Source organism: Rhinopithecus roxellana, chromosome 13, assembly GCF_007565055.1.
Source record: "Rhinopithecus roxellana isolate Shanxi Qingling chromosome 13, ASM756505v1, whole genome shotgun sequence".
Lineage (NCBI taxonomy): Eukaryota > Metazoa > Chordata > Mammalia > Primates > Cercopithecidae > Rhinopithecus > Rhinopithecus roxellana.
The window spans coordinates 123,794,060-123,808,700 of NC_044561.1; the positions used below are offsets into that span (position 1 = coordinate 123,794,060).

General features: G+C 50.1%; 1 long non-coding RNA gene across 1 annotated transcript; it reads right to left on the reverse strand.

Moving 5' to 3' along the window:
* Nucleotides 1–798: 798 nt before the first annotated feature.
* On the reverse strand, nucleotides 799–12,955 carry LOC115892908. The gene is made up of 3 exons (XR_004052839.1): nucleotides 12,558–12,955; nucleotides 3,738–3,952; nucleotides 799–1,526 (listed from the first exon to the last, which is right to left on the reverse strand). It is a non-coding gene; the product is annotated as an uncharacterized LOC115892908 (long non-coding RNA).
* Between the last annotated feature and the right edge of the window lie 1,686 nt (nucleotides 12,956–14,641).

A 14,641-nucleotide genomic window follows, 5' to 3' on the forward strand; every position in this document is an offset into this window, starting at 1 on the left:
TGCTGAGATCACTCCTGAGAAATTTAGCCTCGATTCAATTACATTACCTAGTCTCCAGGCCATGTTCAAATGACTAGGACTGCTCCAAAGTGCCCTTTATAACCGTTTTACATCTGGGGTTTTTTTTTTCCCCCTTTGTTTTTCTGGTACCAAGGGTTAGGCCCTGCCTTTGGTGGCATATCTCTTTGGTGTCCTTTTATCTGGGACATGAAACATTCTCCCTGCTCTTGTTTGACTCTTTTGTTTTTTTTTTTTTGAGACGGAGTCTCGCTCTGTCGCCCAGACTGGAGTGCAGTGGTGCGATCTCGGCTCACTGCATTGCTTGACTTTTTTTAAAAACCACTCTCGTGGTTTCCTATACCAGGCATTGCCAGGGGAATTCCCCGGGGGATGTGAGAGCCAGGAAATGGGGGCTGCTGACTTGGGGGGCATGGGATGTTCTTAGGGTTTTTTTTTTTTTTTCTGAAAAGTCTTGTTGAAAAGTAAAGTGGCAGTAGAAGGAGAGAGAGACTTGGGTTCATTGGCTCAACTTTTAAGAATGCTGAAAATTCAAAGCAAAAGGAGACACTACCCAATTTGCAATTGAGAGGGATCTCTAGCCCTGTGGTTGAGGTTCAAATCCCAGCTCTGCCTCCCCTTGGCTGTGAGCCCTTGGTCAGGTAACTTCACTTGTAGAGCCTCTGTTTCCTCATCTGGGCGATGAGGATAATAGCAGCCCGTCCACCTTGCCCTGTTGTTGTGAGGAAATGAATCAATGCATATAGTGCGTGAATAGTAGCAACTTCATTTGCTAATTTCCTGATAGTATTTTTAAACGTTTCTCTCTATACTTACAGATATATGTGGGATATACTTATAGAGATAGCTCAAAGATATATGTGAATCATGCATTATATAAATTAGGCCATCTTCTTTTCTCTCACTAATTTATCACAAGCATTTTCCTATATCCACAAATGGAACACTTGTGCATCATGTATAAACTTTAACTTTAACTCATTTTGTCCATAGGTAATACCATGTGGCACCAAATACCCAAGGTACAACAAGCTTGCAGTGAAAAGTCAGTCTCCCTCCTGTGTTTGTCCTCACCCTCTCAACCCCTCACTGTGACAGTCTTTTGTGTTGCTTTTCAGAAGGGTTCTGTGAACATGTGGGCAAAAACATGTATTTTCTTTGTTTTCTTACAGATATCAGAGGACTCTACACACTAGTTGTGTGCCTTGTGATTTTCAGCAACAGTAAATCTTGATATCAGTGCATAGAGAGCACCCTCCTTTTTCAAGGCTGTGTGGCATTCCATGGTGGACACGGAGCAGGATTTAAAGAGCCATTTCCTTAGTGATGGTGGCTTGCAGGCTTTTGCCATGACAAATTGCCACAGAGAGTTTGGTGGAAAGCTTTCTGTGTCCTTGTGCAAGTATATCCATAGAGTACATCCTAGAAGTGGAATTGCTGCATCAATGGGGATCACAAGGTCAGGAGATGGAGACCACTCTGGCTAACACAGTGAAACCCCGTCTGTACTAAATATACGAAAAAATTAGCCGGGCGTGGTGGCGGGCGCCTGTAATCCTAGCTACCGGGAGGCTGAGGCAGGAGAATGGCGTGAACCCGGGAGGCGGGGCTTGCAGTGAGCCGAGATCATGCCACTGCACTCCAGCCTGGGCGACAGAGTGAGACTCTGTCTCAAAAAAAAAAAAGAAAAAAAGAAAAAATGTTATATATATTTTGAATTTTGCCCCACTATCATTTTTATTTTATTTATGATTATTATTATTTTTGAGACAGGGTGTCACTCTGTCACTCTGTTGCCCAGGATGGAATGCAGTGGCTTGATCTTGGCTGACTGCAACCTCTGCCTCCTGGGCTCAAACCGTCTTCCTACCTCAGCTTCCCGAGTAACTGGACTACAGGTATGTACCATCATGCCCAGCCAATTTTTGTGTTTTTTGTAGAGATGGGATTTTGCCATGTTGCCCAGGCTGGTCTTGAACTCCTGAACTCATGCAATCTGCCCACCTCAGCCTCCCAAAGTGCTGGGATTACAGGCGTGAGCCACTGTGGCCGGCTGAGACCATCATTTGTAATGGCTGCACAGATCCTAGTGTATTTAACAGTACCCTATTGGTGGACATTTAGGTGGTTCCAACTTGCCCTTCCTATAAACAATGCCACAATGAACATCTTTGTGCAGCTGCCTTTGTGTGCAGGACAGTCAGCTTATGGGGAATTCCCGGGATCAACAGGAAGCACCAAGAACGGGAAACTGAACCGCAGGGGCCAGCATGACCCCAAGGCCTATGGGTATGGATGGTGGCTGGACTGGCTGGATGGGTATGCATGGTGACTGGACTGGCTGGAGGCTCCTGGGCCCTCCCTGTCCCTGGTGTGGCCAAAGGGTCCTAGAGTACTGGACTCCTCTAGATCCTCACTGCTCAGGCTGTGACCTGGGAACCACAGCACTGACCCCACCTGGGAGTCTGTTAGAAATTCAGGGTCTGGGTCCTCCCCACCCCAAAACCCTGTTAAATCAGGATCAACATTTTCTTTCTTTTCTTTCTTTTCTTTTCCTGGCAGGGCCGGCTTTCGGGAGGAGGGGGGGAGGTGAGGAGGGGGGAGGGAGGGATGAGGGAGGGAGGGGAGGGAGGGCTTTGGGGAGCGAGAGCGCTCTCTCTCGGGATAGAGTCCTCCCTCCTCCTCAAGAAAACTTCTTTCTTTTTTTTTATTTCTTCTGCTTTCTTTCTTTCTTTCTTTCTTTCCGTCTTTTTTCTCTTCTCTCTCTCTTCCCTCTCCCTCCCTCCCTCCCTCCCTCCCTTTCTTCATTCTTTCTTCTTTCTTTCTTTCTTTCTTTCTTTCTTTCTTTCTTTCTTTCTCTCTCTCTCTCTCTCTCTCTCTCTCTCTTCCCTCCCTCCCTCCCTCCCTCCCTCCCTCCCTCTTCTTTCTTTCTTTCTTCTTTCTTTCTTTCTTTCTTTCTTCTTTCTTTCTTTCTTTCTTTCTTTCTTTCTTTCTTTCTCTCTCTCTCTCTCTCTCTCTTTCTTCTCTCTCTCTCTCTCTCTCTCTTTCTCTATCTCTTTCTTTCTTTCTGTCTTTTTTTGAGACGGGGTCTGTCTCTGTTGCCCAGGCTGGAGTGCAGTGGCGTGATCTCTGCTCACTGTAAACTCTGCCTCCTGGTTCAAGCAATTCTCCTGCCTCAGCCTACTGAGTAACTGGGATCACACCTGCATGTCACCATCCCCAGCTAATTTTTGTATTTTTAGTAGAGACAGGGTTTCGCCATGTTGGCCAGGCTGGTCTCAAATTCCTGATCTCTAGTGGTCCACCTGCCTCAGCCTTCCATAGTGCTGGGATTACAGGCATGAGCCACAGCGCCCGGCCTAGGACTGACATTTTTACAAGTCCCCAAGGGATTCGCCAGCACAGCTGAAATTGAGAAGAGCTGCCCTAAAACAAACCTAGACACCCCAAGACTGGAGAGAATGGCTCAGCCTTGGGTCTGGGGCAGGCCTGAGGTCACACCTGGCTTTACTGCCTGCTGGCTGTGTGATGGAAGGCGTGCTGGCCAACCTCTGTGCCTCGGTTTTTTCATCTTTAAAACAAGGAATGAGAGGATCCCTCCTCTCACAGGTTGGTTGTGAGAATCAAGCATGATCATTCACAGAAAAGCGTTCAGCACAGTGCCCGCACTCAGCAAATGCTCACTCAACCCTGTGATTTTGATGGTTATGGAGGCTCACGTTGTGGAAGGCGATGTGGGAGTCAGGCCTATCTGAGTTTTGGTTTCTGCTGTCTCTGTCTCTGTCACTCTCCCTGTGTCTCTTCATATCCGCTTATTTCTCTCTGTTCTGCCACCGCATGCTTCCTCTGTCTTGGTCTCCTTCTTCCTGTCTCTCAGTGTCCTTGTCCTCATTTCCACCTGGCCATAGGAGCTTTGCAAGCATCTGTGAAAATACTAAACATCGGGAAAAATGGAGCTGACTACAACGATAAAACTGCAAGCTAAAAATTAACAATACTAGAAAAGCAAAACTATACTATTATAAAAACTCAAAAACAGTGATAAAAAAATATGTTTTTGGTGGGAAGTGGGGCTTTTTCAGCCCGTTTGGTGGGTAGCGGCTTGGAGCTGCAGGGCTGCAGGACCCACATGGGGGTTGCCTCTCTTTCCTGTTTTTTTCTTTTTGTGTTGTTGTTGTTTTTTTTTTTTTTTTTTTTTTTTTTTTTTGAGACAGAGTCTCATTCTGTCACCTAGTCACCCAGGCTAGAGTACAATAGTGCAATCTCGACTCACTGCAACCTCTGACTCCCAGGTTCAAGCAATTCTCCTGCCTCAGCCTCCTGAGTAGCTGGTACTATAGATCTGCGCCACCACACCAGCTAATTTTTGTATTTTTAGTGAAGATGGGGTTTCGCCACGTTGGCCAGGCTGGTCTCGAACTCCTGACCTCAAGTGATCCACTTGCCTTGGCTTCCCAAAGTGCTGGGATTACAGGCGTGAGCCACCACACCCGGCCTCTTTCCTGTTTCTTTGGACCCCATGCAGCCTTGGACCTAAACAGAGCTGAGTGATTCAGTGGAGATCTGGCCTGAGCTGGTCACTGATCCCCTTCTCTGTCCTTTCCTCACTGCGTGGCCCTGGGAAGACACAGCCAGTGATTTGTGCTCTTCCAACTAATTTACTAAGCACCTACAACACCAGGCCCTGGGACACAGCACTGAATAAGACAGACACAATCCCTGCCTTTTGGTGCTTATGTTCTAAAAGGGTGTGCATGTGACAGATGGTGTGGATATGAGTGAAGAAACATGCAGAACAATTGTGGACAGTGCTAAGTTGTCATCGTGTGATAGAGAAAGACAGGCGTGGGGCTGCTTTACACTAGAGATGAGGGTGGGGATCTGGAAGGATGACTCTGGCCTGAATTTAGAGACTAGAATGATAAGGAGCTGGGCCTGGGAATAGTTGGGAGAAGGACATTCCAGCAGAGGGAACTGCAAGTGCAAAGGCCCTGAGGCTGGGACAAACTTAGGGGTCAGTCATGATTGGAAGATCTTGGAGGAGGAAAAGATCTTAGAAGAAAGACAGTTTTTCTTTGCTGAGTGTCTCAAGTCAGTTACTTACCCTCTCTAAGCCTTAGTTTCCCCCTGTGTAAAATGGGAATGTTAAAGACACAATCCCAAGAGATGAGTGAGTTTAAAATCCAGTGGTGGGCCAGAATTTCTATACTGAAGGGTCTTAGGGGATGGTTGGGCTATGGGGTGGTTTGTCTTGAAATTGTGGGCTTAGCAGCACGACTCTTTCTACTTGGATTACTTGAGTGGCTTTGGGGGGTGACGATGGAGATTATTTGTGGTTGCAAGCGATGCCCCAATTTCCCCATGGCTGAGTCCCTGATTTCAGGAGTTAATAGCCTACAGCACTGGGCACGGTGCCTGGCACAGAGCAAGTAGACAGGAATGGGGAGGGCATTCCAGGTGGGAGGAAAGGCGTGGAGATGGGAATGTTTAAGGCGTGTTAGGGGAAGAGTGAGGAGACCAGCCTGGCTGGTGGCGACGGGTGAGTGAGAGGCTGGAAAGACGGGTTGAGGCCCAGGATGAGACCTCGAGTGGCATGCAAAGGAGGGTGGCCTCAGCCGGGAGGCAGAAGGAAGCCACTGTGAGCTCTGGAGCAGGAGAAGCCTTGGAAATGGGCTTTATTTCTGGTTTGATTCTCAGCATTTTAAATATTTTACATATTCAAAAAAGTTTAAAGGATAAGAACAGAAGCTTCCACGCAGCTATCACTCAACTGCGTGGAAACGTATGTTCTTCTGTGTTCTTTTCTTCCTTAAAAGGAAACACCCCAATATAGGGGATCCCCCGATATCCCTACCCAAAGGGATCTCTCCTAGAAGTCACTGCAACCTGTGAGCCGAGATTGCATCACTGCACTCCAGTCTGGGTGACAGAGCAAGACTCCATCTCAAAAAACAAAACAAAACAAACAAACAAAGAAAACAAAAAATAAAACCCAGTCAGTGCAGCCTGGATTTGATGCTCACGATTCCCCTGTGTTTCTTCATCCTTCTGTTGTTGGTTTGATGAAGGTATCCACCTGGTATGATGAGCGTGTAAATTGCACATAGTAAAACACAATTTTTTTTTTTTTTTTTTTGAGACGGAGTCTCGCCCCATCACCCAGGCTAGAGTGCAGTGGCGTGATTTTGGCTCACTGCAACCTCCGCCTCCTAGATTCAAGTGATTCTTCTGCCTCAGCCTCCTGAGTAGCTGGGACTACAGGCCGTGCCACCATGCCCAGCTAATTTTTTGTTTTTTTTTTTTTAATAGAGACGGGGTTTCACCGTGTTAGCCAGGATGGTCACCATCTCCTGACCTCGAAACACACAAATCTTAATTGTAGTTTGATGGTCATGGGATCACACCAGATCAAGATGAAGAACGTTCCTAGCCTCCAGGGGCTCCCTTCAAAGGTAACTACTGGTCTGATTCCTATCACGATAGATTGGTTTTGCCTATTATTGAACTTCATATAAGTGAGCCCATTCAGTCTGTGCTCTTTTGTATCATACACTTTCACTTAACCTCACCCAACAAGGTCTATCCAAGTTTTGTGTCTCTTTTCACGGCTGTGGAGTATTCCATTGTTTAAGTAGACCACAGTTTGTTGAATTACCCTATGATCAACGGAGATGGGCACTGTTTCCTGTTTCCACTATTTTGAATAGTGCTGCTGTGAACCTTCTCTTACACATCTGACAGTAGACATGAGCAGGCATTTCCCTTAGTCTATATCCAGGAATGCAATTGCTAGATGATGAGATATGCACATGTTTGGTTTTTGTAGGTATGGCCAGTTTCCCAAAGCGGTTGTAGGACATCTTTAGAATTTTACACACACACACACACACACACACACACACACACACACACACACGTGGAATCCCTGAGGGATTCGGGGAGCTGCTTTGGGTTATGGGTAGAGTTGTACAGATGGCGTCCCTTGTACATTTGCTTCTGCATCCTGCTTTTCTTCCACCTGATGTTCTGTTCAGGAGCTCCGTCCCCATTGGCGGAGCGGCTTAGGTGCTCTACTGGTTGTCCCTGTGAACTTTGTCGTGGGGACAGACCACAGTGCTCTTCCTCAGGCTCCCAGACATTTAGCTTATTCCTGACTGGGACTCTCTTTCTGGCTTTTCATGAGTATCTGTTATGCGTTGGGTGAGGCCAGCTAGGACGGGCCGAGGTGCAGGGTGGACATTGGGTCTATCGTGGTGGAGGATGGGGATGAGGGGCTGCTGGCACAGATGGTTTCAAGGGACATTTAGGGAACTTGGTTGTGGTGGGGGGAAGAAAGAAACAAGACAGGGACCTTGGGGGCCAGAAGCCCAGGTTTAAATCCCTGCTCCCACCTCCTAGCTGTGTGACCTTGGGCATGTGACTTTGCTGCTTGGAGCCTTAGTTTCCTCATCTGTAATTTGGGGACATCAACCCTGCCTGATAAGAAGGTTGTGAGGGTTGAGTGAGCAGAGACATTCAGTGAACCTGGATAGGATTCGAACCCCTTTATTAACTGATTGACCTTGGGCAAGTTGTTTCACCTGAACCTCAGTTTCCTCATCTGTAAAATGGGGACAATAATAGTACCTGCCTCCCAGCCATTTTGTGACGATGAAATGAGATTCTGGACATAAAGCACTTACCAGATGCTCAATACCTGGTAGCCTCTTGTTATTATTACCATTGTGGTTGACTTCTCTGCCTTTCCCACCAGAGGGTGGGTGGCTAAACAGCAGGAATTGGTCTTTTGTCCCCACCTTCCTCCTGTGACTCCTACACAGGATAGAGGTGAGGGTCATCTGCATTCAGGGTGTAGACCTCGAGTGAGTCCTGCCCAGCTGGGAGCCTCAGTTCTCTCCTGTAACATGGGCTCATGGCAGTGCCTACCTGACCAGGTGACTTCCCAAGGGGCACACAATCTTGTTGGGGAGAAGAGCCGGTCAGGAGGGCCCTGTGAGTGGGAGACATTTTCCCAGCAATGTTGTGACTGATGCCATCTGGGGGGTCTCCCAGAGAAGGAAGGAGGTGTTGGGCTGGGCCCCTGAGGAAGGAAGCCATGGTGTGGGAGTGTAAGAAGGGAGAAGAGGAATGATTCTGGCCCTGCTGACCTCCTGAGAGGAAGTTTTAGCTTCAGGGATGCCGGAGCCCCTTGCTGCAGCGGGGACACTCAGACCACAGTGAGAGGGAGGCTGGAGTCCTGGGTTCCCAACTTGCCGCTGATGTCCCTGTGCTGTGTGACCCTGGGTGCCTATTGCTCTTTCCCTGTGCCTTGGCCTTCGTTGTTGTGAGAGTCTTAGACCTGCTCTCTCTTCTACTGGGTTTCCCGGCCCCCGCAGACCCCCTGTCCTGGCCCCTCTGCCCTCATGGAGGCCGAGGCCAGGGCCCAGGGCCAGGGCTGCGCACCTTGACAACCCGCCCACGTCGGGCACAAAGGCCCATTGTTCGGGCCCACGTTGGCGGGGAAGCGGGCGGGGAGCAGCCGCCTTTCACCCAACCCGCTTGTGGTCGGCGGGGACTGAGGAGCGATTCACAGAGGCCCCCGCCCCCTGTCCGGGCACCCAGCCAGGACGCCTCCTGGGCAGGCACCCTTGCCAAGCTGGCCTGTGCTACCCTGAGCTGGGCCTCAGTTTCCCTGGCTGAGAAAAGGGAAGCAGAGCAGCTCTGATAGCAGGGTAGAGCTTGCTGTTCGGCCTCACTGCCCTGAGAGCCACTGCTCTGTGGCTTCCCCGGGCACAGATCAGCTGCCCCTGACATGCCGGAGGAGGTCACGGGACCTGGGGCTTTGGGGCCTGACAAGCCTGGGTTTGAATTCCTGCTGGATGATCTTGGGTGAGTCTGCTCGGCTCGCATCTGTAAAAGGGGGCTTAGAGTCCATGATCCTCAGAGGTAAAATGAGAGAAATGACACCTCAGTGTGGCATTCATTCATTCATTCATTCATTCATTCATTCATTCCAAAAGGTGTACTGTGTGTCAACTCTGTACGGGACCAGCTATAGAATGTTCAGGGTCATGTGCAAAATTAAACATGACAGTCCTTGTTCAAAATTAAGAATTTCAAGAGGTAACAGCATTAATCCAAGCATGGGGCCCTGTGTGAAGGCATGCGTTGCAGGTCTGTGAAGCTCACCCTGCCTGTGTGCCAGCCGTTATCCCAGGCACCAGGACCAGGCACTGGGGCCACACTAATGAGACAGGGAAAAACTTCTGTTCTCATGGAGCTCATAACCTGGCAGGGGGACCTAAAGTCCCTGAACCTTCCCAAGGCCAGGTGCCCCAGGAGGCCTGCTCCTCCTGGGCCTGCTGACCAGGCCAGTGGGGTGAGCAGAGGCGCCCAAGCTTCCTTCAAGGCTCCGATGTCAGTGACCCCCACATCTGTCTGGGCACCCACAATAATAATGGCTTACGTTCGCATAAGACTCTGCCCGGGCTGATCCAGGAGCCTTTCTCGGATGAACTCAGCATCTTCATGGCAACCCTATGAGGAAGACGAGGCAGCATGGCTCACCCCTTGTACGGATGGAGAAACTGAGGCTCAGGTTCACTGGCCCATTCAGCCAGCAAATGGCAGAGGCAGGATTTGAACCCAGGCTGTCTGGTGCCAGGGTCTTCATCTCCCCATCCCATCCTCTGTGGATGGGGACAGTGGTGAGCAAGGTGGTTTGTGCTGGCAACAGAGGCCCTGCTGGGGATTGAGGCTGGGAAGGGTGCGGGTGTGCTGGTGGCCCGCCAGCTGCCACCTGGGTTGGCCCTGCTGTGTGGCCCTGAGTCACAGCACTGTGTCCTGGGAAGCTGGCTGTGCTCCGGGCATCCGTGGGGCCTGAGTCAGAGCAGAGCACACCCTACCTTCCTGCCCACCTCTCACCTGGGCCCAGGAACAGGCAGGCCCTCTGAGTGGGTTCCTAGCCAGGAAGTCACTTCTCTGCCCACTGTCAGGGGCAAGAAAGAGGCACCTGTGTGTGACTCCAGAAGCACATTTCTGCTTCCCGTCACTGAGCCCAAACCCACCCTTCCAAGCTACCCTTTGGATGAATTAGCTGGCAGGTAAAGTACTGAGCTCCTCATCACTGGGAGCATTCAAAGTAGGATAGCCTGTCAGGGGTGCTGAGGAGTGTTCCTGAATCAGGTAGGGCCTGTGAGCAAACGCTACAAAATCCAAAAGTAGAAAGGGGTATGGGATGAAAGGCAAATCCTCACTCTCCCCTTCCCCCAGCCTCTGATTCCCCCTCCTTAGAGGCAGCCACTGTTAACCTGCTATTTTGGCCAGAGTTAATTTATGCACATACACACAAATATCTATGTTGTCCTTGCCTCCCTCCCATCCTTCCACACAAATGGTAGCCAATATGTTTCTTACGGTGTTCCGCTCCTCATTTTTTTAAAAAATTACTTGACAACTTATCCTGGAGACTATTCTAGATCAGCACACAGGGCTGCCTCAGTCTTCTTACCTAGCCACATGCTATTCTGCCCCCTTCCCTGTTAAAATCTATAGCTCATTTGATTAAAGGAATTTTCAACCCTGAATTCTACATATTGGGATCTGCACTGTCCTTTGCTCTGGTGGTGGCCTGAGAACATTTTGAAAATTTGGCTGGAGACTATAGGCTCTTTCCACATCTGTGGGGATTTTTGTGTTCTGTTTTGAGTTGAGTAAGGCGAGGGGAGCTTTTCATTCACAGCTCTGCACGCCGGGCAGGCACTGGTAATCTGCTGGTGAGCCCCACGGGCATCAGCTCATCTGCCGACAGTGTGGCCAGGCTGTGGGAGGAGTATGTGGTGGCAGGGAGCCCAGAAGAAAGGGCTTCCTGTATGTGTTTAAGTAAGGAGTTAGTGATGGCTCCTCAGAGGAGGGACTATTTGGGCAGGGTCTTAAGGGATGTATAGGAGTTCCTATGAGGAGAAGTATGGAGATGGGCTTGCCAGACAGAGGAAACTGCATGATGAGTGAAACTACCTGGTAGATGCAGAAACTCCTACCAGCATCCACTTACTGAATACCTACTAAGTGCCAGGCACTGTGCTACATACTTTACAAGTCATTGCTGCATTTCAGCTCTTCACAGTTGTAGGCTATTACTACTCCCATTTTACAGATAGGTTAGTTGAGGTTCAGAAAAGCCCAGTAATTTGCTCACAGCAGCACAGCTACAAATATCGAAGCCTGGGTTTGAACCCAGGCAACTTGGGCTCTTGGCCATTCTACTATCCCACAAGGGTCAAAGGGATAGATGGTGAGGTCCCAAATGCTAGATCTTGACCTTTCGACCTGCCAGCTCAGGTCCTGCTCCTGCTCAGAGGCCCTTAGTGGTTCCCCATCGCTCCAGGACTCATTGGCCTGAGCTGCCCTCTCCCTCCAGCCAGGGTGGGCACTGGGGCAGCGTCAGTCTTTCTGGGTCTGGCTGGGTGTGCTGGTGCTGCAGGACTCCCTAACTCGCTGGGAGGAGCTACATGTGGTACGAATGGAGCCAGGGAGCAATTAGGGGGGCATGTACCCTGGCCTGTCCCCACTGACCGGTTTTGGATGTAGTTGGAGATGGAACTGGCCCTCTAGGCTTTGTCCCCTGGAGGCCTAGGGACTCTGTCTTCAGGGCAGTGCTGGCTGTCACTTTGGCCCAGCCCCTCTGGCTTCCTGTGTGAGCAGCCTCTGGACCCAGAGAACTGTTCTCCCATGTACCCTATTGGGCACTGACCCTGGGGCTTTTTAAACCTCATGGATTCTGCAATGTGGGAATTCATCACTCCATTTGGCGGATGAAAAAATGGAGGTTCAGAAAGGTGAAACAACTTGTTCAAGGCCACACAGCGAGGAAAGGGCAGAGCCAGGACAGGAATCCAGACCTCAAGTTTGACTCAACCACCATCCACTCCTGCCTCTGCACAAGAGGATTTTCCAACCTGTCTGTTGCTTGGCAGGGGCTTAACCCACCTCCCTCTCTCTCCCTCTCTCCTCGTCTTCAGGAAAGGGGCAATGAGCCCGTTGCCGCGGGGGACGGCGGAGCTTGGATGCTGCACCCAGGACTGAAAGAGGGACCTGTGGGCGGCCTCTGCCTCTCCCCGCCCTGCGTCAAGACACAGGCCCACATTCCCTCCTGGCTTCTCCCTGAAGGGAGAGAGAATAATAGTCGGTTCAAATGTCAGGCCTGCTCCGTGCTGGTGGGGAGACTGGTTAAGCAGGTCTGCAGGAGGGATGGAGGGAGGAAATTATTAATAATTGCAAAGCAACCAGCCACACTACAGGCCTTGAGTTGTGTCTGCATTTGTCTTTGGAGGTGTGGAGTTGGGGGTGCTGATCCTGGGGACCCAGTCCAGGGGTTGGGGCAGCCTGGGGACCAGCTGCAGCTTCCCAGAAGCCTGTGTGGGTGAGGGAGATGATGGGGGCACAGAGTCAGCCCCCACTCCGCAAGGTGGGACACATCCCGGCCTCCCCACCTTCTACTGACTCAGGGAAGGAAGGATCCACCAACATCCAGGGGAGGGAGGAAAGAGCCTACTATGTACCTTCAGGAAGCTTCTCATTAGGTGACGGATTTAATCCTCACAATAACCAGATGAGGTTGGCCTTGCTATTATCTCCAGTTGACAGTTGGGGAAACTGAGGCACAGAGGGCCTAAGTCTAGGATTTGAATCCAGGAGGTCTGAGTGCAGCTAGATAGTCCTTTGCTGGTATCTCCCCTTTGCTGGGATGGGAGGATCCCCATTCCCTGGGAACAGCCACACCCACTCCCAGAACATCACCATGATCCCTGCTGCCATCCCTTGGAGGACAGGAGCTGTGAATCTTCTCTGAGCCTCAATTTCCTCATCTATGGAATAGGAGCCAGAATTCCTCCCTCCAGGGTCAGAAGGCAGCTAGCTGACAAGGGGACCAGGTAAGGAGGTGAAGCGTCGGTTTGCTGCCTGCTGCCTCCACCTCCCTTCCAGAACCAGTCCCCAGTGACTGTCCCTTCATCAAGACCCTTTCTTTCCTCCCTTCTCGAGCACCCATGGTGAGGACTGACCAACAACCGCAACCATAGTGGCGCTTTGCCGAGTCTTCCTTGAGCTCCCTGTGTGCCTAACGCAGAGCTGATCCCCTCCCCCAGGGCTTTGGAAAATCCGCTCTGAAATGTCTTGTGAGTGATCAGTTTACACTTCAGCAGGAAAATGAGTAAATGGTGGAACTTGAGGCAAGGTTTTGGGGAATGGACAGTGGGAGTTCTGGGAGTCTAGAGCCAGCCTCTGGACTTGGGGCTAGTATGGTGAAGGCATGCCCGGATTGCGTGCCATCAAGCCCCAGGACCTGCCGCATCTGTGGGGTACCTCCAGGGCGTCCCCCTCCTTGGCCTGCCCTGATGGGCTGATAAGACCTAGCCTTGAAGGAGGAGGCAGCTGTAATTACAGGCCTTAGTGGTGGCGGGCAGGCGAGTCATGAGGTGGGGGTGACTCAGACGATTGCTCCACGGGCAGGGTGGAGGTGGGGGCCACCCATCTGCCCCTCACCCAGCTGGCCTGAGATGGGTCTGGGCACCCAGGGAGCAGCCCGGCCAGGGTCCCATCCTTGGGCCTGTGACCCAGGTCTCTGTGCCACTTGGCATTCGTGAGGCTGGCATTGCACTGGACTTGGGACTGGCTGGGTTTTCCCCTTTCTTAGTCCCGGGCTTTGGCTTCTGGGAAGTGGGAGTCAGTGCTCAGAGGCACCCACGAGAGGGTCATCAGGACTGGACCGAGAGAGCCGCAGACTCTGGGGAGAGTCCTGGGAGTGCCAGACCATGGAAAGATAGAGCCTCAGCCATGTGCAGACTCTGAGAACCAGCAGATGACGGTTTCTAGAACCAAATATTTTCAGGTTCAAGGGTTCAGGGACTAGTAGATCTGTAGAATTATCGATTTATAAGATCAAGGAACTGGTTGCAATTGGTTCCAGAGAATTCATATATCCATTGAGTTAGAGAATTAAAAAAAATCACAGCAGCTGATGAGTTCAGGAGTAAATTACCTTGGTGTCTTCAACTTGCTCCCACATGGATCAGAAAAGAAAAGCCCCCCAAAAGCAGAAATATGCATCTTTCTCATTTTATCTAGCTAGCGGGAAAGCCCGCAGACTGAAGAATTAACAACTGGTAAATTGAGGCAATCATTGTACTAATCGTTTGGCTGTCTAAGGGCTTAAAAATTGTCAAAATAAAAAGCCAGGAAATAATAATAAAGAAAATGAGGTCAGACATGGTGGCTCACACCTGTAATTCCAGCACTTAAGGAGGCTGAGGCAGTAGGATCGCTTGAGCCCAGGAGTTTGAAACCAGCCCGAGCAATATAATGAGACCTCATTTCTGTGGGAAGAAAAAAAAAAAAAAGAAAAGAAAAAGAAAATGAGATGTGAATATCAACCAAGACATTACAAATTATGCAACTTGATAATCTATATTATTACGACTTTCCAAATCTATGCATCTGTTATTCTCTTCATTCACTCATTATATATTTTATTTACACACTTTTGCAGAGTACCTGCATGGTCACAAGGAGAAACTGTTCCAAGGCTTTACAAATATTAACTCGTTTAATTCTTATGACATTTCTAAGGGCATTATGAATAGTAGCT